The sequence below is a fragment of the Aptenodytes forsteri genome, unplaced genomic scaffold (genome assembly GCF_000699145.1).
Source record: "Aptenodytes forsteri isolate BGI_AS27 unplaced genomic scaffold, ASM69914v1 Scaffold217, whole genome shotgun sequence".
In the NCBI taxonomy this organism is placed as follows: domain Eukaryota; kingdom Metazoa; phylum Chordata; class Aves; order Sphenisciformes; family Spheniscidae; genus Aptenodytes; species Aptenodytes forsteri.
In genome coordinates this window covers 7,217,194-7,244,970 of record NW_008796222.1, presented here as the reverse complement: position 1 = coordinate 7,244,970, position 27,777 = coordinate 7,217,194, and the positions used below count along the sequence as shown (strand labels likewise).

The window sequence follows — 27,777 nt, the reverse complement described above, 5'->3', positions numbered from 1 at the left end:
AAACCAAACCCCACAGCGGTCACCCCGCCAGGCGCAGCAGGACCTGTTGACTCGCTCCCTGCCCAGCCAGGGACAGCAGCAGGCAGGAGCTGCAGCGCCGCCACAAGCACAACTTAACCGCGGGTCGCATGATTATTTTACGGGTTTTTAAGGCGAAAAAGGACCGACACTTTCTGTGCAAATAACCGACATCCTCTGCGATCAAATGCAGACTAGTAAAATTTTATGCAATATATGAATATACGCTCTTCATATATGCATAAATTAAAATCACAGTGCATGCTTTCTGAGAGGCAATTGCACAAAACTATAGTGAATGGGAGTCAAGTCAGGCTGAAGACAGAACATACAGAAAGTTGCTGACATCTGTGAATGGTTTAAGACATTTCCTAAATGCCTACAATGTTACAACCATGAAAAGAAGACTGGGCTAGATAAAAATAACACACAATGAAAAAACCCAACAGCTGGGTTTGCCAGGGAAGTGAAAAAACATATAAAACGTTATATACAAAACCAACACATGAAGGGGAAAAGGGGAAAACGTAACGACGAGTAAAAAAGCTAAAATAAAGATTATATAGAGGAAGCAAGAAGATACTAGGAAAAATTAAGACAGATAGAATCAGATATATATAATTTTTTATTTTTCTAAACAGATTATGAAAGACGGAATCCTGAACAATAAAAGTGGTAGAATCATTCATAACAATACGACAGCAACAGAAGTTATTTAATAAATATTTCTGATTAGCACACAGGTTAAAAGGCTGGATGATCTGTTTATGATGATGATGAAATAACTTCCCACCACAGGAACCCCCAGAGAGGGGATGTTAAGCAGCAGATACATAATTCTAGGTGTTTCAGATTAGTTGCTAGAAATAAACTTGTCTCAGAAGGTTTTAGAGAGCTAGCCTTGGAGCTGCTACTGCTGCACCTAAAACAGTTCTGGGCCCCTGGGGAAGGAGCAGGGGCAGGAGGAAGGCTCATGTTGGGCCACTGTTTAAGAAAGGTAAAAAGTAATTACAGGCCAGTTGGCTGAGTTTCCAGTATTTTGCATAGGATAGAACAACCAACACAGGACTCAATTAATAAAATCTTAAAAAAAAAAGCAGCTCTATAATTAAAGTCAATCAACCTGGCTTTAAGGAAAACAGATCCTGTCAGACTGATCTGATGTCATTTCTTGCAAAAATTACAAGTTCACTTGACGAAGGCAGCGTTGTTGACAGTATTACAAGTCTAAGTCATCTGACTTGTTCTGTAGAACATCTTTATGAAGAAACTGAATGCTTTGAAGCTTGTATGGAGTGTCTCCATCTGTACATGGAGAGCAGGACTCCATAGGTGGAGAGCACCGTATGAGGTCAGGCAAAAATCTCAAATGTATTTTATACTGAAGTCGCTTCTGAGTCCACAATCATATTAAATGTATTAAAAAGTTGATAAATGAAGGAAGTAAAAGTGTAACTGTAAATGGGAAACTATTTATTAGCAAACAGATGGGTTCCTATTGGGTTCCCACAGGTATTGGGATCATCCCTTTACTGTTTAGTAGCCTTATCAGTGACCCGGATTAAAGTTAAATCATGATGGCTAGATACGAGACTGGGGACAGCAAAAAACAAACAATGAAAGGACAAGCCTGACACAGAGCAACCGGGGTCTGTAGAAAGATGGGAGAAACCAGTTTAGGCGTTAATATGGCCAAGTGCAGAAATCATCTTATTAGAATAAAGAATACAGGCCGTACTTACAGGATGAGAGGGAGAGAGAGGACTCTATCCTCTGAAGCAGAGACTGAATATGAGACCGGGGGTCCTGGGAGGCAATCAGCTCGACATGAATTCCCCACACAAGGCTGTGGCCAAAAGGGCTAATGCAAGCCTCAGCTGTACAAACAAATGAAAATCAAAAGATGAGTAGGTAGGTTACAGTGACACTGTATTTGGCTCTCGTTCCTCTGCTCCGTGAATAAGGTATCAGGTTCTGCTGCTCCATTTTTCAAATAAAGTGTTGGAAAAATTGGAAGAGTGTTCAGGGGAGAGAGATTAAAGAACTGAAAACACTGGGTAGCAGAAGGCTTTGTTATAAACAAAAAGCTTAAAGGGAATTTTGTTATTTTGTTCACAGTATAGTAATATTCATACCGGGAATAAATTTGGTAACAGCCGGCTCTAATCTAGCAAAGGTGGAAAATGCATTGGAACTGGAAACTAATCCAATCCAGACTGTGAACAGGCAATTTTGTTTTGCTTTTTCAGCAATGATCTGTTAAGGGCAATTAACCAGTAATTAACCCTTTATACCACAGGTTGTGATGTACTGTCCATCTCTGCAAAGTTGTGAAAATAATCGTGCTTGATTTAAGAAGGATGCACACCCATGCAGCTTGGGTTATTAGGCATGAAGCAGGAGCTCCTGCACGTGAGATCTACTGCCTGCGTAAAGCTGGAGGTCAGTTGAGTGGTCACTGCATCAGACAGTGCCTTGTGTTTCCATCAAGAAACACTCCCTCCCCTCTCAGGGTAGTAATCCTAGCAGCCTTCCTGCTCGTGGCCGGAGCAGGATATTTCGTAGATACAAAATATCTCCAGGGGAAACCCCAACCTCTTGGGGCTGAGGTACCACCTAAGTACAGACGACAACCAACTGTCCGTCTTCTGCAGGATCTGCAGGCAGGTGCCTCTGAATTCCCAGCACCTGGCTCCACACAAAACCTCACTGTGCAAAGCTCCTCACACTGAGATGCCAAGGAAACACCTTCTAGGAAACCGATGGGTGTTATTACAGCTCTGCCACTAAGAAGAGTACCTGCGACTCCTTGCTTCGGCAATTCACTTCATCTGCTGCCTGCTACTGGGATCCTATCCCAGGATCCCCCAGCCACAGAAGGTGACCTCAGAGAACTAGGCTGAGGGAAGGAGTCCTCCATACCTCACAGATATTTCCTCTCCCAACTTCACCCTTTCGGGATGAACTGATGGACTAGCTACCTTCTTCAGGAAAAGAAGTTAGTGCCTTGAAGTGGGGTGAGTGGACGTGAGCACTGCTCCTGCAAGCACCTCCCAGTTCACTCGGGATATGCATGTCTTCTCCTTCCCCTTCACCCTGCCGAGGGAACTGGGTGCTGCCAAGAAAGCTTTTGGCTCTGTGCGCCAAGAATGGGGTCTGGCAGGTGGGCTCCTAAGGACCACGCGCTCAGCGGGGGGCCCTGGCTACTGAACTTGCTTCATCCCACAGCCTGCCAATATTTAAGTTTGGTGGTTTTTAAGGACACAGTGCAAGCTTTTGTCTGTGCTGTCTGTCTTAACCTGGGCCTTTGGCCAGAAAGTATTAATCCTGTCAATGTGCAGGAGTGGGGAAGGCTGGGCAGTGTTTGATTTGTGCCAGTAGCTGGCATCAGCTCATTTTAAGCTTCTGGAATGAACCCACTTATGACTGAATGCTGCAGTGTAAATTCTGCAAATAAAACAGATAAAATAATCTTAATTACTTGAGCTCAGCATTGGTTCATATATGTCACTCCAGAGATTTAGAAGGCATTATTTCATACAAACATTTAATTATATTTGATTATGATTCTACAGATATTTTTCTGTTCAACAGGTGGGAAAAAAACGTGGTTTTCAAACTTTCAGTCACTTTCAGTAAGTGATACCTGCTGAAACAAAGCATACAGAGCATAATAAATTTTCAGTGCTATGTTACAAACATAAATGAAACATCCCATCTTAAGCAAACTATTGTAGTACAAGACTTCTGCAGAGTGAACTAAAGCAAGAAAGCTTGTGAAAATTTTAGGGAGGAAAAAGGCCTGTCCAAGTGTGGTGTGTATATATATATATGTGCACATGCATTCACACACACACACCACCACCTGGTCTCTGCTATACCTGGTATTCCTATCAACAGATCTCAAGACTGTGATTGGCAACTCTTTAGTCACTCAAAGGGCAAAAGTTTTGGGAAAGCTGATCAAGAGCGAGGTTTCAGAGCTACTAATAAAAGATGAATCAGAGCCTGCTAAAGTACAGTTTGAACAGTGCATTTTTGCACCTTAATACTTTCTGTCCTCCTGGATGCATTTTTCTCCCTCTTCCTCTGGTACGACCCCAGCTACCTCCTACAGCATTAGGATGTTCTGTTAAGCACATGTGCAACTGTGTTTCTAGGCCTTGCAAAGGCTTGCTTATGTCAAAAGATGTACCATTACAAAGATCACATAGGCTAGACTCCACAAATTTATTTTTACAGATGAAGTAACTGTGGTAATCTTCCTAAATGTAAATGATAGAAACTACGTAGAAGCAAAGTTTTAATACATGGATTTAAAAAATCTTTTTGAAATACTAAGAAATAAGTCAGATGTGAGGCTTGTCCTTTTATTCCAGACACACAGAGAAAGAATTAAATGGGAGAATGTGAGACTAACTGTCCCATCTGCCTTTGTAAGTCACCCAGACCAGACGCAGAAATGCTGTGGAAGTTAATGCAATGAACCCCAGAAGTGTCACTTTCGCAAATCTCAAGAGGTATCATTGACCTGAGGCTGGCTGCAGTTTCTGCTCCAATTCCAGTTTAATGTATTCCAGTTTGACCCTCAAGCAACAGTGCTGCTGGAGAACACGCTAAGAAACAAATGCAGGCAATTGCTTTGACATAATTCTTTTGGACACAGGCAGATCGAATGTGCTGATGTCAACAGAGACCAGAAAAGAGTTTTACCCAATCTCCTTTCCTCACTGAAAAAAACAGTAAGAGAAAGCACAACCCAAAACCTAGCCAAACACATGCCCACCTCTCAGCAGCAAAACTAATACATGCTGTCTAAGAAAGGGAGAACCAAGACAAACTTTTCTAAAGTATCATTTGGATGTCTACACAGCATTTCATTTATAGCTTAAATTTACATGACTTGCATATATAATTGGCTCTTTGCACATTACACGTACGAAACATCTGTTCTACAGAGGATATTAATCTAAAACCCCAGGAACAGTGTAATTCAGTCCTTTATGGCCATAGTACATTCAAGAGTTCCTAACATAGTTCCCTCACCTTAAAGCAAACTACTCTTCTTCCCTTTCTCCCATTTTTCTAAAATTTAGGGGACTGCATGGACCAGCTTTCAATATGATTGTCAGGATGAAACCTTCCTGCCTTGCCACTCACCTAAATGCCCACGCTCTAGCAACTTCAAGGCTGCATAGTTTGATGTCAGAGAACACTGAGGCAACACTGATTTTTCTGCACAGGGACAGAAAGAATAGAAGCTGGGGATATTTTTTCCATGGGAAAGATGAATTACGGTAGGAAACCAGATCAAGGAAGCCATGATGACTATCTTGAGAATAAAAGATTAAGATTTTCTTCTCTACCTGGTCGCTGTTGCTCCTGAAATAACTTCTGTATAAAAGGAAAAGAGAAAAAAACCACACATCAATGGTACAGTTTTTCAGAACTCATATAAGGGAAAATACCAGGGTTGAACGTGGCTTGTCCCTCAACTTTACACAATGAAAACAGAACAAAGAAACAGATCCCAAGCTCATTCCCTCCTCCCTCTTTTACCTCCTCTCCTAAGAAAGGCTTCCACCTCTGCTACTCACAATTTTCCTTTTCTCCCATTCCTCCAGCTCCCCATCAGTCCATGCAGACAGATTGTCTGTAATGGTATCACGCAAAAACCAGATGAGATCCTCAAGGCTTCCCCTTTCTGTGTGCCTAGAGTGCTTCCAAAAAGAGAAAGTCTTGTGAAGAAATGGATTCTCACTTTGCTTTTCTGCAGCGTACTTGTGCAGGTCACTCTACCACAATAGAAGTCTGCATCTGCTGTCTGACCACGATGGAGAGACAGATAAAAATTACCATTTTGAATGTCCATAAGAAGCATGGTCGCTGAGAGAAGAGTGATCATGTGTTACAGAAACTACTTGATCTAGAACATCAAACCACCCCTACCTAAAGAAAAAACAGACTTTTGTCCTTCTTCATCTACCACCCTTTTTGTGACCTGCTCCCAAAACATGGCCACAAAGTGTGGTCCACAGTTTGGCTGATCATCAGAGGCTGCAGAACGTTTTCAGCTATGTTGGGACCTGCGTAAATGTTGTAATGTTCAGGGAATAAGGGTTTTAGGACTACCAATCATCAGGAATTATTAAACACTTTAGTCCCTGGAGTGTGTGGTGTCCTGTTCCTTGTGTAACCATCCAGAAAGAAAACTTTGGAATTGCTGCTCTAGAGAGTCAGAGGACAAAGGCTGATCAAAAATACAACTGAATGTCCTAAGGAATTCCTTGAATTTCTCATGCTGTAGTGTTTTATTTTTTAAAGCATTTGTCAAGATGCAAAAGTATGGTTGAAATATTTTTCTAATACTAGGAATGAGAAGGCGGCTTTAACCAAAATAAAAGTTTACTATCTACCTTGACTCCTGTAAGGTCTTTGACACAGTCCCATACAACATCCTTGTCTCTAAATTGGAGAGATATGGATTTGATGGATGGACTATTTGATGGATAAGGAATTGGCTGGATAGCCATATCCAAAAAGTTGCAGTCAATGGCTCAATATCCAAATGGAGATCAGTAACAAGTGGTGTCCCTCAGGGGTCCGTACTGGGACCAGTACCGTTCAATATCTTTATTAACGGCATAGGCAGTGGGATTGAGTGCACCTTCAGCAAGTTTGCGGATGACACCAAGCTGAGCGGTGCAGCTGATACACTTGAGGGACGGGATGTCATCCAGAGGGACTTCGACAGGCTTGAGAAGTGGGCCTCTGTGAACCTCACGAAGTTCAACAAGGCCAAGTACAAGGTCCTGCACCTGGGTTGAGACAATCGCCAGTATCTGTATAGACTGGGGGATGAAGGAATTGAGAGCAGCCCTGTGGAGAAGGACTTGGGGGTACTGGTGGATGAAAAATTGGACATGAGCTGGCAATGTCCGCTTGCAGCTCATAAAGCCAATCATATCCTGGGCTGCATAAAAAGAAGCGTGGCCAGCAGGTCAAGGGAGGCGATTCTCATCCTCTACTCCGTTCTCATAAGACCCCACCTGGTGCACTGCATCCAGTTCTGGGGTCCCCAGAAGGGACCAACCTTGGACCTGTTGGAGCAGATCCAGAGGAAGGCCACAAGATGATCAGAGGGCTGGAACACCTCTCCTATGAAGAAAAGTCCTGCATAAAAAGAAGCGTGGCCAGCAGGTCAAGGGAGGCGATTCTCATCCTCTACTCCGTTCTCATAAGACCCCACCTGGTGCACTGCATCCAGTTCTGGGGTCCCCAGAAGGGACCAACCTTGGACCTGTTGGAGCAGATCCAGAGGAAGGCCACAAGATGATCAGAGGGCTGGAACACCTCTCCTATGAAGAAAAGTCGAGAGAGTTGGGGCTGTTCAGCTTGGAGAAGAGAAGGCTCTGGGAAGATCTTATTGCAGCCTTTCAATACTTAAAGGGGGCTTATAAGAAAGATGGAGAGAGACTTTTTACCAGGGCCTGTAGTGACAGGACAAGGGACAACAGTTTTAAACCAAAAGAGGGTGGATTTAGATTGGACATAGGAAGAAATTTTTTACAATGAGGGTGGTGAGACACTGAAACAGGTTGCCCAGAGAAGTTGCAGATGTCCCATTGCTGGAAATGTTTAATGTCAGGTTGGATGGGGCTTTGAGTAACCTCGTCTAGTGGAAGATGTCCCTGCCCAGGGCAGGAGTGTTGGACTAGATGATCTTTAAAGGTCCTTCCAACCAAACCATTCTATGATTGATGATTCTGTTATTAAATTGGATTCCCACCTCCGTGGCTGCTATCACAGTACAGAGACAGTGCAGTTAGCGCAGCTGGGACTTAATGGTGCTGTAAGACAACTTGTGGAATAGAGTTACAAGCCTGTATTACTGTAGACAGAGATAAATAAAGCACCTGCACTCTAGGATTAAGGCACATGAAAAGGAGAGGATAAGATACCCACATGATTTTGTCTAAATGCATAGATGATACAAAACAAAAAGCAAGAACCAAATGCACCCATATCTTTACACTGCCATTTGTATGAAGAGTCAAAGTTTATTATTTCTTCCATACTGCAAAGCTGCAGTTGTTATGACAATCACAGCAGTTATTATGTAGTTCACGCACGCTATCTTTTCAGAGCATGAGAGATCTGATTATCTGCAGGCTTCGAACACTTCCCCCTAAACATGCTCATCTAATACGACTCCAGCTTTCAGCAACAGTAGGTTATCAGTTGTTTGGCTACTGCAGGCTGTTACAATATTTTTACAACACGAAATGTGTATTCCATACGTAAGAAGACTACACTTACAAGAAATAATGCAGGAAAGGAAAGTGACCTAATTTCTATTCTGCTTCCTTCCTTCTGCAGCGTGCTGCATTGAGATGTTTGTTCCAATATAAGGCCAAGATTTTATTTACCCTGATCCTACAAAGCAAGCCTGCAGCTAAACTGCAATTCAAACACCTCAAGCTGTTGTAATGCATTCCCATTCATATTAGTGATTTAGGTAAGTGGGCTTAAAATTTCTCTTTTCAAGGTTATTGAGCCTGTCTTATCCATGGCTGGATATTTGTGTGTCAATGCCATAGCTTTAAAACTCCTGTGAATTAAGAACACTTCACTAAGATGCAAACAGTACATCAAGCAGGAAGCATCAATTTTGAAGGGTCTTTGTGGTGGTCCTGAACCTCAGTATTGCAGATTGAGAAAATGGCCATTGTACCGCATTTAGGGAAACAGCACAACACCTTCACGAAGTGCTGCACCCATCCATGGATGTTACCCAGCTACCACTGCTGAACAAAGAAACCTGACTGACTGCTACATTTCACGTATCTGTTTCTGCAAAACCAGTTTTTAATTTAGGAAGTCCGCAGTAGCCTTTTAAGAGGAAACTTCCAAGCATTCTCTTATACTTATCCTATTTATTACTGTGACTGACAATACATGTATATATCATAAATTATAAATGGCCACATGCAACTGCCTCCTGTCTGCAAGCTAAAAGCTGGCAAGAGGCTATATACTGCCACAGGGCCAAATCTGCATCAGGCAGGTTGCTGAATTTGGGGAGTTATCAGCACCAGCGGATTTACAAGCTGACTAGTCAGTGCCGACTGCTCATTGCTGAAGTTCTTGGGAAGGGATAGACAGACGGGTCAGGAAAGGACAGTACTCTGAACCGGATTGCATAGCTGTAGAAATAACATCCAGAGTTCATTTGTTCTCTATCTTCTATGCTGTTCTAGCATGGAAGATATAGAACCATTAAAAACCATTAAACCATTAAAACCTCCCCACTATATCCTGCATTTTTGGTGAGATGACAGGACTAACTCTTTCATATTTATATGTTAGAGAGGTAGGGGAGATAAAAATATAAATAAAATCAAGGGGTACTTCAAAAAGTTATGTTTGTTTTGTTTATGATGTCAGTAGTGTCCTCTTCTGGCAAGGCAATATTGACTCTGAAATGCAGAAGATTTTCGCAAGGCTGGGGCTTCTGCTTTTTGTTTGCATTTGGGCACTTAACCATCTTCAGTGAAGATTTTCTTGAGCATGAAAAAGGAGGCTACATGTTTTCTTTTGTATGTATTTTTTCAGAGCAGTTTTTCAGATGCCAGAAGCATAAATGTAAGCAAAAGAAAACAGTCCCAACTTTGTCAACTTCCCAGCACTGTATTTTGTATGCTGGTGCTTTTGTTTTCTTGCAAGTTCAGCATTGCTTTAATGGCAGCACCCTGGATTCTCCCTGCCCCCAACAAGTGATACATATTAGTACATCTGTTTTCTCTGTAAAGTGTTTTTGCATTCTTTGCAGGGCACAGGAAGGATGTGGGCTCCTTTTCACATTCAAATGAGGCAAATTAGCCTTTGCCTGGTTCCTACAGTATAATGCTTATTTTACATTTAAGCGTGAGAAAAGGGGAGGAAATAAAAACCAACGTTAGGTGGGTTACATATTTCATCTTGGTACAAGCCTCACTTAGCCTTCTTTTGCGAACTGCTTTCCACAGGACGTAATTTCAGGATGGGGTTCAAAAGTTTAATCGTGTAAAATGACCAAATAGTTTGCACAAAGAAATAGCAGCCACAGATACATTAAACATGAGAAAAGGCTGAAAATGCCAACTTGAATCAGCAGGGCTCAAGCAATCCAGGAGATTCCTGAAGCGCATTGATGGTAACTTCCTAACATAGGTGACAGCCAACAATGGGAAATGCTGTGCTGGACCTTATACTAACAAACAAGGATCAGGAGATGTGCAGGTCAGGGGCAGCATGGGCTGCACTGACCATGAGGTGGCAGACAGTCTTTTTTTCCAAAAAGCCGGATCACAACCGCCACAAAAAGACGACTTTGGCCTCTTCAGGGATCTTCTCAGAAGAACCCTGTGGGATACAGCCCAGGAGAAAAAAGGGGTCCAGGGAAGCTCCAGAACGGTCTATCTCAATATGCAGCGGGTCAAGCACAGGCAGCAGGAGGCCCACATGGATGAACAAGGAGCTCCTGACTAAACTCAAACATGAAATGGAAGTGCACAAGAGATGGAAGCAGGGTCAGATAGGGTTAGGAAAGCCAAAGCCCACCTGGAGTTGAATCCAGTGAGGGTTGTCAAAAGCAGCAAGAAGGGTTTCCACAGGTATATCAGCAGCAAAAGGGGCCTGCTGCTGAATGGGGCATTAGTAGCGTACCCCAGAAGTCAATACTGGGGCGAATACTGTTTAATCTCTTCATTAGTGATCTACTTGACGGCAGAGAGTGCATCCTCAGAAGGTTTGGGAAGAGTGGTTGATATCCCAGATGGTTGTGCTGCCATTCACAGGGACCTCGACAGGCTGGGGAAATGAGCCAACAGGAACCTCATGAAGTTCACCAAAGGGAAATGTGAAGTCCCGCGCTTGGGGAGGAATAACCCCATGCTGGGGGCTGACCAGCTAGAAAGCAGCTCTGCAGGAGAAAATCTGAGTGTTTCAGTGGATGCTAAGTTGAACGTGAGCCAGCAATGCTCCCTTATGGCAAAGGCGGCCATCAGCGTCCTGGCCTGCATTAGAAACAGCAGTTCCAGCAGGTTGAGGAAGGTGATCCTTCCCCTTTACTCAGCACTGGTAAGACACATCTGGAGTGCTGGATTCAGTTTGGGGATCCCTGAAAATTTGGGGCTCCCCAGTACAGAAGAGACATGGATTTATTCGAGTGGATCCAGCAAAGGGCCACAAAGATGGTTAGGAGTTTGGAGCATCCCTCCTATGAGGAAAGGCCGAGAGAGCTGGGACTCTTCAGCCTGGAGAAGAGAAGGCTCAGGAGGATTTTATTAATGTGTATAAATAACTCATGGGAGACAGCAAAGGAGTATGAGGCAAGAACTCTCAGTGGAGCCCAGTGACAGGCAATGGGCACAAATTAAAATACAGGAAATGCCGTTTAAACATAAGAGAAAACCCCCACCTTTTTTGCTGTGAGGGTGATGAACACTGGCACAGGTTGCCCAGAGAGGCTGTGGAGTCTCCATTGCTGAAGATACTCAAGCCCCAGCTGGACATGACTCAGATACTAACTTTAAGTTGACCCTGCTTTGAGCAGAGGGTTGGAGTAGATGATCTCCAGAGGCCCTTTCTAACCCCAGTGATTTGTGATTCTGCCAGGTCATATGTAGACCTGCTGCACTTATTAAAATCCTCCTCTCGCTCCTTTTAGAAACTAGAGACAAATGCAATGATTCAGTAACGTAACAAAAGCATGGTACGCATTTTGCAGGGAAATGGCATGCTTCAAATTCCTGCTTTTTTAGAACCTGTTCTCTAATCCAAGTGGTAAAGCTAAGAGACGGGATGCAATAAAAACCAAACAACTGCTTGGTAAACTGTGGTTCACCACAGGCAGTTAGCACTACGTGGAAATTCAGTGCACACTCCTTATGCTACAGCAACTTCTTGCACGCTTAATGCACGCTATGCGCGAGGTAACATACTCCCTATACAGGGAACTGTTATCAAGTAGTTGGGTGCTGTAAATTTACACTCGGCTTTACTGATGGCAACCTCCCAGGGCAAAACAAGCCCTTAGTTCTGTTGACAGTCATGTGCCAGGTTTGACAGGTTTTACCAAGAGACCTAGAAGAAGTTTTGACACACGTGCTAATGCATGGAAGAGCTTTATCCAGCTTGGTTGCTGTCCTCATCCACGGTTCTGGGATACACCAGTCTTGCAGCAACTGATGGGCTGTGTCCTTGGTCTGGGGACCTGCAAGACCCATGTCCCAAGTCCCTGTTCTGCTCACAAACTACCCCTTGAAATAAGTTACTTGTTTTTTCTCGGTTTTCCCCTTGTTCTGACCTGAGTCACTGTACAATGACCTCTCTCCTCAGCCTACGTGAGTACAGCCCTGCCACAGCCTCCCACTCACCCCCATGGGAGTCCTCAAGCCTGCTCTGGCTGCAACAGGGAGGCCACAGAGGAGCAGCAAGAGTTCCTACTCCCTCAGAGCTGACACTGGTTTTCCAGACACCTGGCTGCCCAAAGCACACAAGCGCCTACTGTTCTCACCCACCTCTCCCCCCTCCAAAGCTAAAGGCATCCAGATTGATTAGTCTTGCGGCATACAACAGAACGGTGACACCACTATATGTGTTGGCCTGAACTCCACTTCTAGCTCTCTCCTTAAAACAGCAGAGCAAAGCTCCAGCTCAGAGACCTAGAGTAAAGATAATCTGGTCTGGATTTAGATCCAGACTTCCCCCAAAGCCTGAACTTGCTCAGTGTCAGGCTCTGGCTGTCCTCAAGTTGTAGGACCAACTGAGGATCGGACCCTGATGCCTTTAACACTGGTTTACTTAAAAGTGTTGTGCCAAAGGGGTATGTGGAGGGGCCTGAATAATTCAGAAAGTCCTTGAAAACAATGCGAGTGAAAATACATTTTAGGCATCCCAGGAACAGCCAGTTTCTCTCTACTGAAGCATCCATAGCGCTTTTAATCCATAATTTCCATTGTAGCCTGTTAAAATAATGAGATTTATTATTCCTGTCACATGTCCTTTCTGAAGATGCTGGGAGGGTGTGGGAGAGGTAAGAGAGAAAATTAGTTATCAGTCACCACTTGCCAAGAGTAGATTAAGCACTCGAGGGTTATACATTCACGTATAAATGACTCAAGGGAGTTTCATTTATTCCTTTTCTCCTAGCTTATACTTTTTTCCTCCTGTCCTGCAGTCCTTGTTCCCCTGTTGTTCTCAGTCACAACCCACCTGCAGTAGACAAGTTGGTGAGTGGTAAACAATTCTGGATTTTTCCCCTTTCATCATGAGATTTCATTTGGACTCCCTTTCCCAGACCTCAGAGCATGCCTGATTTCTGGGAGCAGAACAGAGAACAAGAATAGAGTTAATCTTTAGCAATGTGATAAAAATCACTCTCTCACACAGACAACTGGGGAAGGATTTCAAAAGAGCTGTTGTGCCAAGCACCTGATAGCAAAACCTGAAATTGAAGCCAACCCACACCTTCCTGCTCATAGGCACAGCTCGCTCATTTTCTTCCCAGCACTCCCTCTTCTCTACTAATTCTACCTGGAACTAAAATGTAAGTCACCACTGAGCATACCCTCACACCAAAATGCGCTGTGCTTTGAGAGGCCACTATTTCCATAACAAAAACACAAGCGCTGCCACATTACAAGTGGGGTCAACCTCATCTCTCTCTTTTTTTTTTTTTTTAAATATAGTTAGTAAAAGCACATTAAGCAACCAGATTGGAGAGATGGATAGGAGAACAGGACACATGGAGATTTGATGGCTTTGGTGCAATCTAAGATACCGAGGAGCGGGCAGGTGAGCCGAGCAGCTGGAAAGAGAGGGGAAGAAGGGGCAGCAGGAGATGCGGAAAGGGCTAGCAGCTTGCACTCTTAATGCCAGAGTGCCAGCTGGCAGCTACATGTTGCTGGTTGCGTGTGGGCTGGGAATATAACAGAGGAGATGAGCCTTTAGGGGAGGAGCTGTCTGATAAATCATTAATGAATGAAAATACGAAGTAATCTGTCTGCCTAGGATGCAGAATCATCTAATGATGAGGATGGTGGACTAAGAAGCCGGAGATGAGGTGCCTAACTCACCCACAAGACTGCTGGCACAGCAGCTCCTTTTGCTGTGCATAAGAAGATACACCCGCCTCCTTACATTGAAGGGCTGCTTTCTTAAAATCAACACGAAACCCCATGATCTATGTGAAAACATGATAGTGAAATTTACAGCACCCTTTGTGAAAACTGCACCCCCGGCTTCTGTTTTGTCACGGGCAGCGCACAAAGAACCAATATTCCTTCTCAGAGACAGCTTTCACTAGAACAGATTTCTTTTCAAAGCCGTAACAAAACCTAGTATGACCTTTTGCCAGCGGCATTTAATTTTAAATCGATTAACTACATACACAGTACTAATTACCCATGGGTATTTTTTTAGCAATCAGACTATTGGTTGGAAATGTAAGGATATGTCTGTGTGTGGACGGGGACACTTTGTTTTCTCTGTGCTCTCCGAAATGAAGAGGAAAAAGCTCGAGAAATGATGTTGAAAGGTGCATTTGTGTTTATGGGGATAGCTGCAGGGGCACCACACATGGGTGGTTGGAAAGCGATGAGGTTGTCAGGGGAAGGGGCAGGAGGTTAGCACGGTTTCCTTTGCACAAAGACCTAGCAGGATGAGTCACGCAGCACAAAATCATTACGGACCCTGCATGAAAAAGTAATCGTCGGTTTTGTACAGTTCTCAAGCTTATTTGGAAAGATCCTCACAAAGGTGATTCCTGATTTGTGTGAAATCTTTAACTGTGCTCTCTTTCCTCTGTCTTAAAACCTCTGAATGTTCAGGCATTAAAATAGTTTTAAAATAAATACCTAAGAAACACATGGCACAAATCAATGTGAATCCATCTAATGTTGACGCATTTGTGGGATAAGAGATACAAGTGCTTTATCAATCACTGTACTTAAAATCATTATTTTCCAGAGCAAACGATGCATAGGTTGCAGCAGAAACCATAAATAGAAGACACATATGGCCATGACAGAGCCTGTGTATATAGAAACTTAACCCAGCACCTGAGCAGATCTGTGGCGTTTAACTACGTACCTATTTGCGGTGCTGAAGTCCAGTTTAATTACCCTGCCAAACCCCACTGAGCCACAACAAGGTTATTACTGTTTACTAAAGGACCTGCTCAGGCAATTTTACAAAGAAATTGCCTGTGCCTAATCTAATTGCTAAGAAGTAGCTAAATTACGTTAGACCTGGAAAGACCAACAAAGAAGCAGGAAGCTCCAAAAGGTTCAAGAAGCTTCACAAGGCTGTTCCTGTAAATCACAGTGGTAGCGATACGAGGGTGAGCTCCCTGGAGGGGCTCCAAGTCACAGTCAGACACTGTTTTCAACCCAGAACAAACGTAACACAGGTGAGATGACTTACAGCGCACAAAAGTATGATTTTTCACATACATAAGCCTTCTACTGGCTAGAGAATACATTTACAAAATAAGTAAGGTTTGTAAATTATCCACTGATGATGTCATACAGATTTAAATAATCTGCAGTGTCAGTCTCTGCTATTTGCAAGCTGTATCTGACACTTTGCAAAAGAGTCATTTTTGCCTTTGCAAAAGATTTAACTGGGCTCCACTGAAGAATCCTATTTTTCAAGCTTTTGTTTAATCATAAGATGAGCAACTTCTATAAAATTTAACAAATGGATTGGGATGGCTTAGATGTTTCCAGACCCTTGCAGGAAAACAGTACACAACATCAGAAGGAATTACTTCCGTAAATTACAGAAAGTTTAACTGGAGACTGCTGGACACGTTAAGCTACAGTCAAGCTTGTTAACACAGTGAATGTACAGCATTGCCTGCCAAATAACCACAGAAGTACCTTTGGTGAGTCACTTGCTAGTTTATGTCTTGCCAAACTGCCCAAGAACAGATTTCTGCCGGCGCCGTTACCACCAGCTACTTCAACACGTTGCCTGGACTGCCATGATTTCAACTTGCGTACCGCCTGCTATTTTGCCCATGTGTTCTGGGTTTACAAGAAACAGAAAGGAAAAAAAAAAGCTCCCTTCACACTCCCCACTCCACTGACATAGATTAGCCTAGGACAGATGACCTGGATTCAAACTGGTTAAATACAAGAAAGGGCAAGTCGTGAGCAGACAAAGCAAGCTCTAAGGGGATTTCTCTCAGACTTTCTCAGTTTTCTGGTGCTTCAACCAACCCTGACTTGCAGAGCTTATTAAATTTGCTGCTTTCCCTGTCCAGTATCGTTAGAGAACTGTCTGTCAAAGAACAGATTTCTACCAGAGCTGGTTATCAACCTGAAGAAACTATACAACTAATTACCAGCTGTACCTAGGGTGTCTCCCTCCTCCACCATGGAACTGAAAAGATTTTTTTATATATCTATCCCCCCCCCCTTGTTCTTGTCTGGGTGACAAGTAGAAGCATCTCCAACCCAGAAGAGCCTAGAGCTACACCTTAAAGCTCCTAGAATTTATCCCAGATGTAAGAGATCCAAAAGAAAAAGAAGATAGCAAGACATTGACTATATTCATGGGTAGCTTCTAAAAGATAAATATTCGGGGGGAAAAAAAAAAACCCATGAGAATTGCTGGTTACAATGGAAGTGAAGCAGCAGCAAAAATTCAACATAAAAATTCTCTACACAGCAGCACTCTTACAGCTCCTGCTGAAGCAGGATGGTGGCCTGGAATGGTACTGGTCTCTTATAGCATCGAGGAAGAGTTTTCTTAGAGAAGAAGAGGTGGTTAAAAGTCACAGCTTAGGAATATTTTTTTTTCTTTAATCAGAAGTACAACTAGGGAAATATTTAATACAGCAATAGAAACTTTTGACGTTAAGCAACAGAAATATTTAATACAGCAATTAGAAGTCTCCTGCAATACACATGACTTTCAATGATGTCTCAAATATATGCCTTAAAGGAAAAACATAATTTTCTTTCCATTTCTGGAAACTTAAAGGTGCTGTAAAAGGGCTCTTGCAACACTGGAGTAATAAGTCTGCGTTTCCCACAAAATTTAAAACTCAGGTCTCACATACAGTCACCCAAATCACACATGCATAAAAGCATGGGTAAAAGCAGATGCAAGTTTGGGGACCTAAACTGGGTGGGAAAAGCAAAGTAACAGAAATGATCTGAGTGTGAGCTCTTCCTAAAGACTCCTGCCTGGGCACAGCGAACAGCGCGAGTGCTTTGGTCTCTCTGCCTGGAAATGGAGCTCCTTTCTCAGAGCTCTGCCAAACATCCACCTTCTGAAATGTCTTCAAGGTGGGCCGCTTTCTGCGTACAAGGCGACACATAGCCCTTTTGCACACTGCTGCAAGAGATATTAGATGAAGGGTGCTGCATCTTTTACTAAGCATAAGCCACGTGAAACTGTTCAGAGCAAGACAGGAGCCACAGTTACGTGCAAGATTCGCTATTGCTGATAATAGTCAATGGCATATTCCACACGCATGACCAGACAAGTTTCTCCAAATAACTGTTTCTGGATAACATCTACACCACATGCAGAGGATGACACACACGTGGAAGGCACATGCCGCAGTAACACAGAAATGATGAGTACTTTAGTATCAACATGCAAGAATTCTGTTTTACACTAGCAACGCAGCTTGCGTCTTCAGCATGCTCTTACTTCTTCGGGGTGAGCAAAAGGCTGCTGCAAGCAGCCCCTTGATTCAACACAAGCTTTTCTTCTGCTTTGTCAGCTTTGAATAGTGCTTTCTCTCTCTCATCTGAAACACTTGGCTTATAAACGGTCTAATCCAAAAAAGAAAATGAAGATATATACCGTCATTTACAACTGTGCATGCTAATCCCCCAACAACATCTAATGACATACAGGAAAGCTAAGCTGGTGGTTAGGCTCAAACTAAGCCTCCCTGTGTAATTACAGTCAGTTAGAGGGCAAAACTCAAGAGCAAAACATTTTAAAAAGCAAATGGAACAATCTTGGGCTCCTGCAAAGGCATTTAGCAGATACCAAAATGGTCATAGAGGGTATCTTAAAAATAAGACTGTGGATGTTGCACGGTCTTCCCAGCGAAAAACTATGCCACTTCATTCATATACCCTTTTTTTTCTGCTGTGTTTTGACACATTTGGCATAATCACCATGGTAGAAAACAATGAGAAGTCTACAGCGTCTACCAGCTGTCAGTCTCCATGTTTTCTATATGTCTACAGATGTATTTGGAGATATCCTGCTCTATAGATAGAGCAGAATTTCATGTAATAGATCTTCCATCAGCCTGTGTCTTACAAGAAAAAAGACACATAGTTTCCTAAATATTTCTCATCAAAGGATGTAAATGGAAAGAAATGGGGGGGAAAGGGGATTATGTTTGATCGTAAATGGCATGCAGAGAGAGACTAATGCCCTAATGTTGCAGAATTAGCAGAGGGAGGAAAAACGGACAACTCCTAAGCGTCATACACAACGAACAAATACCACAGCAAAATGAGGACTTTCCTAAACTGATGATCCAATCCAATTACAGCTAACTAGACTCAGCACCCATCACAGCAATGGGTGCTGGTGCACCGATGCAGCCACTGGCTTTAAGCATACTGTTCTATAATTTGGTGTAAGTTCCCACTGAAAAAAAGACAAACTTTTAACTTCTGATAAGCAGCAAAAGAGGACAAGAAATGACCTGAACTGTTTCCAAAGTGTGCAGCTGAAGTTTCTTTCCACAGAGTCTTCTTTCTAACTAGCGCCTTAACTGCATGGATGGGAAGGTTTGTTAACCAGGGACCAAAGTAGTTGACATTTCAGATCACATCTAAGATCCACGCATATTTTTTAACTAATAATTTTACAAAGAATCTAAAAAGTCTCATGCTATTTCTATTTTTATCCTTCTGCCTGTAAAGACACTTGCTTCAGTTATCATATTTTTGCACAAAATAAAATATAAGGTAAGAAAAGCAGTTCAATTAAAAACCCCCCAAAATTTATGTCAGTAAATCAATATGGTCTGAAGGTTGTTACAGGATTAGATACCACCTTGTAAGACCGGGAAGGCAGGATCCTCGGCACTCAGCACAGCATTCAAAACCCTAGCAGACTGAGCTAGTAGATTTTATATTTCTCACTACTGCTGTTGCATGACATGATCAAGGATGCACACAATCTTCAAGGCTTTTCAAGCTTTCGCCAGAGGGAAAATTTCAAAGCAGGCTTCTCCCTGTCTCGTAATACTAAATGGGCTGGGCAGGAATGACATTTACACAGTTGAATCTTTTATTATTTTCTCTTCCCTAAAAACAATAGGAGCGATATGACTTGCTATATTAGATATATTCCTATAGGTGGGCGGAGAACAGGTATAAAGGTCACAAGGACAAAACACTATTTATTAGAAGGCTGTATAAACCTCTGTTAGCTCTGAGGTTTTCAGGGTGATACCTTCAGCATGAACACAAACTTCTCATGAATTTAAGCTCACTGGATATTTTTTAAAAATTGCCATCAGTGATTTCCCTGATAACATGTCTCGGGAAGAGCTGACTCTCCCAGACCAGTGGAGGCTGCGTGGGACCCCTTGGAGCCCATGAATGCTGCTCACTGTTGCTAGGAGGGCTGCTGCAGGACGATGCAGAGTGCTCCCCAACAGAGCTTTCCACCTCAGCTGATGGTGAGTGACATGTCAAGCAGGAATCTCTCCCCCACCACTGAGCACTGTTCTTCGAGATCCACCCATCTTCATTTTTATTTCGAAATGGGTATTGTGACACAGCACTGCAGGCATTCTCAAAACATGCACTAATGCATGATCTTCACACTATCTTCTTTAGTTTCTCTTCTTGGTTTTTCTGGATTGCTTCCCAGGCTTTCTTTTATCTTTGAGCTTAGCAAACTGATTAATATAAATAACTCAATGTCCAAAAATATTCAGCTTTGGTAATCTGCAATGAGATCTCTTCTCTTCTTCATGCTCCTTTATATGCAGTTTCATTATGTTCGTGCCAGATGAGCATTTAAGCGAGAGGGAGACGTAATGAGAGATGAAGAACTAGAGCAGTGTGCTTATGCTATGAGGTGGAAACAGACACTTGTGCCTAGAGATCCATACCAAACTCTTACTGAAGAGAGAACTTGCCTATATGCAAAGTATTTAGTGTCCAACATAAAGTTTTGCAAAAGGCACAAAGAAATCTCCTAAACAAATCCCATAATAATTAAATCTTCTTGATACTGCAGCATCCTATATCACACATAGATGGATTCTGTCCTCCATTTAGTTTCAGCAACCTCCGCTGTGCTTGGCTGATAAAATAATCTCCCAAATGACTGTAGTCCTAAAATCTATTAAATCCATGAAGTATTGATGAGGCAGAATTAATGTCGAGAGAATTACATTAACCGCCCCCCTCCCCCTGTATTTTGTAAAAGAAACTCTCTAGAAGTAAAGCAGCACTGTGGCTGTACTACAAAATACAGCACACTCAGGTCAGGAAAATCTACATTTGCCCACACACCTTAAACTCTACCTATAGATATATTATCACTGCCACAGGTATTCATTTAGTAAGAGTCTCATCCACAGAAACAGCCTTATCTGATGCCCAGAAATCATGCTCTCCATTCCTTTTAATCTCAGGTACGGTCCATGTCTCGCACACAGTGCATCATGCAAACCAGGCACCGGGTAAGAGCCCTGCCTCTCTCTGCGGCAGTCCTCGCTCCCTGCACTGCGGGGCTCATTAGCTGCGGGTTGAGAGCATTACCTACTAAGACCCTGTTGCTGCCTCATTATAAACTTGGCACAAACAGTCCCAAGTTTGGCAATATTCTCCATGCTGGATGGTTGCTGGGAGATTTTTTTTTTCTTGCTTTGTTGCCGTTTTGGATTTTTGGCATGACTTCAGCCAAAATTTTTCAAGCTAATTCTGAAACAAGGCATGGGAAACTGGAGTGATTTGTTCATGTTAAAAGCTTCTGGTCACCCCTTGAACAGCTCGAGAGGTTTTGTGATTTGGACCATAAACTTGCAAGGTGTCAAGGCAAAATTGTTGTATTTTGATCTCTACAGAAAACTCCCAAACATGACTAAATTACTAACATCTGAAAAAATAAACCTCCATTTGCATGAGCTCACTAAGGAGGTGATGCTTCCTAGCAACTAAATTCCCTGGAGATCCCACCTACAGTGCCCCAGGATCCCGCTACCAGCTGGGTGGGACCTGCCTGCTCCAAGCTGCACTTACACTTTAATATTAAATGATCAGAGCTGGACGTGAAACCAGGTGCAAGGCTGTTCTGTGTCTAAATCTGAACTCATAACGGTTTGGATGGCAGTGGCCCCTGCAGTGTATCACATACAGGTTTTTATTCAATCCTCTAGAGAGGAGGAAGTGGAACAGAAGGTATGAGAACATGCCAGTGTGATGGAACAGGAGTTTTTGTATCAACTGCACAGTGACAAAAATACCCACATGCACATAGAGAAAAGAGCAAAGTTGATGTAACGTGCCCTAAAGCAACATCTGAATTTTCAAATTTAATGCTTTTCTTTCAACAGAGCACTTGTTAACTAGATTTAAAAAAAACAACCAATTTACCACTTGCAAAATCCGATCATGGATCTTCAAGCTGCTGTAACATCATGATCCACTGCAAACATCTCTGTCATTGAGCCAGCTAAGAAAGCTGGGAGGTACAGCTGCTTGTAGTGCCCTGCTCCATCTGCTGTCTTAACTGTCCTTCCCTATTTCTTCTCCAGTGGCTACAGCAAGAAGGACATCCAGACGGATGGCCCACACACCAGCTCTTTTTTGCTGAGCAATTTCAACAATTGGATCACCTCAACCTCAGGAAAAAAAAGAAAAAAAAAGGAAAAAATAAAAGCTAAACTGAATAGATTACCAGTGAGATGTTGGAAAACACTTGGGAAAATGACAGAGACTGAGACACAAAGATGCCTTCTGCAGAAGACTGGAACGTAACCTCCCTGTGTAGGGTTATCTGATTTAATAAACTGAACACAAGTATAACAGTGCTTCACACCTCTTAAGAGAGCAGACTAAATCCAACCTGGTTGGGACTGGAGACATACGGTTCTGGGCAGGGGACAAGCCACATTCCTTAGAAATCTTATGGACCAGATTTAACATTTACCACACCCAGCGGCACCAACATGCACATCTTTCACACAGACTAGACTGGAAGCAAAGAAACCTGGTCTAGTGGAAGGTGTCCCTCCCATAGCAGGGGGGTTGAAACTAGATGATCTTTAAGGTCCCTTCCAACCCAAACCCATGATTCTATGATTCTATGAAACAGACCAAAATTGAAGGAATTACAAGCATAGCATAGCAAATCTTGGTAAACCCCGAGATATTTTAAAATGCTCAAGCATTTCCACACACTTTCCTTCCTAAGGATACATGATAATCTTCAGCCCATAGGAAAAGATAATGAAGATACACAACAGAAGCACATCATGAGGCGCATCAGTGCCCAAATTAATGACTCTGGAAAATGAAAAGCTACTAGAAATAGGACCAAAATGCACCAGGTCAGCCCTAATTACAGAGAACAGCTAATGATTCTGGCAAAGCCTCTTGTGGGCATGGCAGAATACAGGTAATAAAGCAAAAGTTACAGCGGGTTATTTTTGCATATTCCAAACTCTTTGCAGATAATACCTAGTTGCTCTATAATACTTTATGTCAGAAACCTGACAAGTGCGAAGAATCACCAAGAGAAATTCAATAGCATTTTTGGTAGACATCAAGGATGTAAATAATTGTATCATACAAACTGGACACCCAGGAACGCACAGGGCATCACAATCTTTCTAAAGGCAAACAAATTTAATATACATAAAGATACTGAAAATTTGTTTTTATATGATTTCTTAAAATCAAAGCAGACACTACCTGCTAATTTTTTTGTTTAAAATAAAGAGAGAAGAAACAGGGCATCACAATCTTTCTAAAGGCAAACAAATTTAATATACATAAAGATACTGAAAATTTGATATGATATGATTTCTTAAAATCAAAGCAGACACTACCTGCCAATTGTTTAAAATAAAGAGAGAAGAAAAACCTGACTGTCCTTAATGGGAAAAAAAAACCAAAACAAAATACCAGTTGAGCGTCTTAGCAGCTGAAATCCAGATTTTCCATGATATATTGGAGCAACTAGAAATAGCCGAAACCATTGTTTAAGATGTGAAGTTGCTTCTAATCTGCAGAGAAGTGTGCAGATAGAAGCACAGCATCTCAGATTTCAGCTGAAACATAAAAAAGTGCCGAACTTGGGGAGGTACCCCTGCCTAATTCAGAGTGAAAAGAGCAGTGGACTTCCAGGCCCCAAGGTATACATTCAGCTTCAAGGCCTGTGTCTGAAGCATTCACAGCTTTCCTGGGAAGAGGAAATCTATAGGACGAGGACGAGCATACAGTGGCACACCTGGTGCAGGAAGATGCAGGTCAGGTTTACGATACAGCAGCCCCTCTATTCACTTCACAGCTTGATCCTCCTCTGATATTGATGGCTGTAACCAACTACAGGGTCTAGATGGACAGGGACAGAACACCATACTGTACAGCATAAGCCATGCTTAGAAACGTAAAAAAACTCGTATGAAACGCAAGAGTTTCAAGGGGAGTCTGAACTGGCAAAGAGCAGTCTGACTAGGGAAAAAATAAAACACAGGTCACCCCAAGGCTTTCCTGTCCTATATCATCCATGTTTCTTGGGACTCCTTGCAGTCACGTATTTGATGTGGAGGGATGGACATTCCATGACTGCCTGCTGAATGCTGTGCTCAGTGCAAGACAGGTCAAACCTGTCGTGCCACGCCAATATCTGCTCCGACATCCACAGGGCTGCTTTACAGAAATCTCATAAAAAGAGGTCTCTTCTCACACTGCTCAGAAAGATATCATCAGCTTAGCTGAGGGAGTTTTAAATTCGGCCAAGATTTCCCTCCCAGCATTCAAGGATACTTCTCTAATCAGCTCCTAAATCCATTATGAATTTTTGATCTGGAGGCTGCATGACCTTTTCTAGAACTTTGATACAAGATGAATAAACAACCGCTGAGCCTCTGAGCTCAGCTGCTATGTCAAGATAAATTCAAAACGTTCTTTTGATGTCCAGTCCTTCTTGGATTCAGTGGATTAGGGACAGAGACTGGGCAAAACTGTTTCCTTGTCTTACATGTTTTGTAATTATTTTTAAAACTCTCTGGGAATTTGGAATGCCATAGGCAAACCTATGGTGGGGTCAGAGATATTTCAGAGAACCTTACAGATGAGAAACTCAAGGTTCTTGATTATTCTACCTCAAAATCAGATTTTGCAAACAGTTTGAAATGGGAAGAAGGGAAGGAACAGCTGTGAAAACAAGCAAAATTTGCAGAGTCTGTTTACATATTATAATGGCTCTAGGAAAACAATATTAAATTCTGGGGCAAAATCCTGGAGCATGGAATGGTGCAAACCAGCTCCAGACTGGCTTGAAGAAGTTCCCAGATGTCTACAATCCAGCAGTGAGAAGTGTCTCTTTTCATTGGCTTATATCTCTAAGCAAGTCAGGAAAACAGGTAGTTTTCAGGAGCATCAGTTTGTCAGCTAACCTTCTCCCAGGTTTCGAGATTCAACCAAGTCAAGCAGCCATGGTCTCCAAGTCTGAACACGAACCATAGGTTGAGAAACATTCCCCAAGTGAACCAGATTGCGGGTTTCCCCACCCCCCCACTAACAAGTTTACTGCATCTGTGTGACACCACATTTCCTTTGAGCCACAAGAAGCAGCTTCCCTGATTTTGGGGTCTTCTCCAAGACTCCTCTCTCGCAGGCAGAGAAGATGCCAAGTCTGTGCTGATCGACAGCGAGCAACAACAACGAGAAGCAACAAAGCAGCACTTTTTCACTCTGAAGATGGTCAGACATGGGAACAGGTGCCCAGAGAGGCTGTAGAGTTTCCATCATTGGCATCCAGTTGAATTTTGAAAATAAAGGCCCTGAGCAACCTGACCTAATAGGACCTTTTTCAAGTGGGGGTTTGGACAAGATGACATCTGGAAGTTTCTTCCAACCAAAATTATTCTATGGTTCTAAGAAACTTGCTGCTTCTGTCTCGTTCCTCTTGCTGCTCTTGAACTATGCTCTTTTATCAAGGCCAGCCATGGAGACTAGGCTGGTCTCAGCTGATGCATCTTTGAAGGGAAATTAAAACACAACAATCTGACTACCACGTCTGCTGATAAACTTTTTTTCCTTGGTGTTACAAGGTTACAATTTCTGAATTATGACTCTACACTTTGACCTGTGAGCACTGTAACTTTGTCACACCCCACACAAAGATCAGCCAATCCATAAGGACACTGGGCAACTTTTAGGATCAAAGTATCATTGCTACCACCAAAAAGTAAACTACATACAGATCCCATTCTCTCGTGCAGTAACAGAAGTCAGCACAAAATCTCATAGACTAATGAGCTCATGCTGCTGGTCTGTGGCTCATCTTTGGCCACAGTAGTTTGGTGTAGTTAAATAATTGTTGTTCATATTTCCCAGTATACGGATATAGGTGCAAGCTTACAACATGCACAATTGTCAGAAAAGCCAAACTGTAGACAGAAAATTGCTTAAAAGAATGAGCTGCAGTAGGGTTTACCCAGGTACCGTTGTACAGGACTTTTTGTGCGTTTGGCCAACTTTGTAAAATTCTGATCTTGGTTATCTCATCTTTTAGACTATACCTTCTGCAGAAGGATAAACGATCTACATTTAAACATCTGCTAGCTTATCCAGATCTTTCTGTATGATGTAACAACATCTGGTTTTTTTAAATGGCAGAAAAGAACAAGTGTTCTCACAGACCCCCAGTCTTTGATTTTCAGTTTTCTACCCTGCAGGCTATCCGACTCTGAAGTCTTCTGCCAGTGGACAATAAGTCAATTTTCATCTGCAATCTGCACATGCTGGCTGAAGAAAAAATACCAGTCCAATACCCTGCTCAGCCAAGGGAATGAAGGGACACAATCTTCTGCTGGCATTTGTTTCCCCAAGGGTGATGGTGATTGATAGGTACCAGCCAAAACTGCATATATTGACAGCGTCCTAGATGGAAAAACAAGATGAGTCTACAAACTGCTCCAGATCTGCTGCTTTTTTTTGCAGGTTGGAAGAGTTTTCTCAGGATTACTTCCCTCTAGTTGGGGCATGTCACTAATTACCTCCCATTCTTCTCTGCCTCCTTCTCCTCGCAGCGGCGCAGCTCAGCAGCACAGATACGTCACACATGACATGCCATATTCCCATAGCGCCTGTGGGACCAGAAGCCTGTAGGAAGCTGGTGCCTCTGGAAGTGTTGCATACAGAACAGCCAGAGGAGCAGCAAAGCTTGTCACATGGAAAGGAGGCATAGGAAAACTGGTATAGCACACAGGAGCACTATCTATCTCCTTATCTCCCAGACATAAGCAAATCATCCTAACTTCATGTGGTGGCTGGAGGCAAGTGTGCCAGTCAGATGTTCTGGGAATGGATGGAAAGATTTCAGAGTGACTGGATGTCCCCACCACTTCGGGCGGTACGTGCTCCCTCTACCTTATTTTTGCTCCCAATTTTTTATACCACTAGCCTGCTTTTTTGTTCCCCTTGTTTTTAAATTAGGCCTTTGTGTTTCTTCTACTCTACGTTTTAGCTCAGCCACTCTTCAGCAGAATATAACAGCTACAAACACAATAAGCAGATGCCACTGGAGCAAATGAAACTACATTACTCGCCTCGAGGCCCAGCATGCTGTTTTCTGTCAATGCTTCTCATACTGCGAGTCTCCATACCAGAGGAAGAAAACCACATATAACCTGTGTCTCTGTATTTCCCGTCAGCTAAAAAAATTAAAACTGAAAAAGGCTAAAACAATCTTTCTGAAATTCTTATTGAAAATCAAAATTGATCAAGACAGCACCACTTACCAGAATGTCCCCCCCAAACAGAGCAAGTTTACATTCACCACATTTCCTCAAAAATGGCTCGAAAACATGCCCTGTAAAATAAGAGAGAAAGGGAAAGAAAAAAATTAGTGACTGGAACACCACAAATTATGTTACACTTCTTTCTCACTCTGCTAGCATTTATCACCAAACTTCCACCATTTTTCCTGTTTTAGGGAAGAAGGTAATTGGATTTGAACCTTCACAACTAATTATTAAATTCCACCAGTGTTACACAAAATATTAAAATAATTGCAGGACTCCCTCAGACTGCTCAGACACGTCACCGTCACTGACACGACAGTTATTCAGACTTCAGGGAGACGAGGTCAACAACATGAAACGCACAGCAGCATACAGCAAGTGTGCCAATTATTTTAGATCCAGCCCTAAAAAAACCTGGTCAACCCAATATCTCCTAGTGATTTTGCTTTACCAAACTGTTTTTGAAACACGATGCGCATAAGGCTCTTGACAGCCTCCTTGTTTGAAAACTACACAAAGAAAAAGAAAAGGTTTATGCCACACTACATTTTTAGACTACATTAATTACACGGCGTTCTCTAGAAGAACAAAGAGGGAGAAGAAGTAAGTCAACACAATATCCAGTTTGGCACATGCTAGGGCCAATTTGAACAAGATGGAGAACAGAAGTGACAAATGCCATCATTTCGCCAAACCTGAGTAAATTTCAAATGACAGCTACTCCTTATTTTCCC

The 27,777-nt window shown here is 42.7% G+C and overlaps 1 protein-coding gene across 2 annotated transcripts in view; it reads right to left on the bottom strand.

The window, feature by feature from the left end:
- FYN (FYN proto-oncogene, Src family tyrosine kinase) overlaps positions 1-27,114 on the bottom strand; it is an 80,235-nt gene extending 53,121 nt beyond the window's left edge. For both annotated transcript variants that reach the window (XM_019474606.1, XM_009289146.2), the window contains exon 1: positions 27,041-27,114. The gene's annotated coding sequence lies outside the window, so the exon portion shown is untranslated. The remainder of the gene's footprint in view (positions 1-27,040) is intronic.
- Between the last annotated feature and the right edge of the window lie 663 nt (positions 27,115-27,777).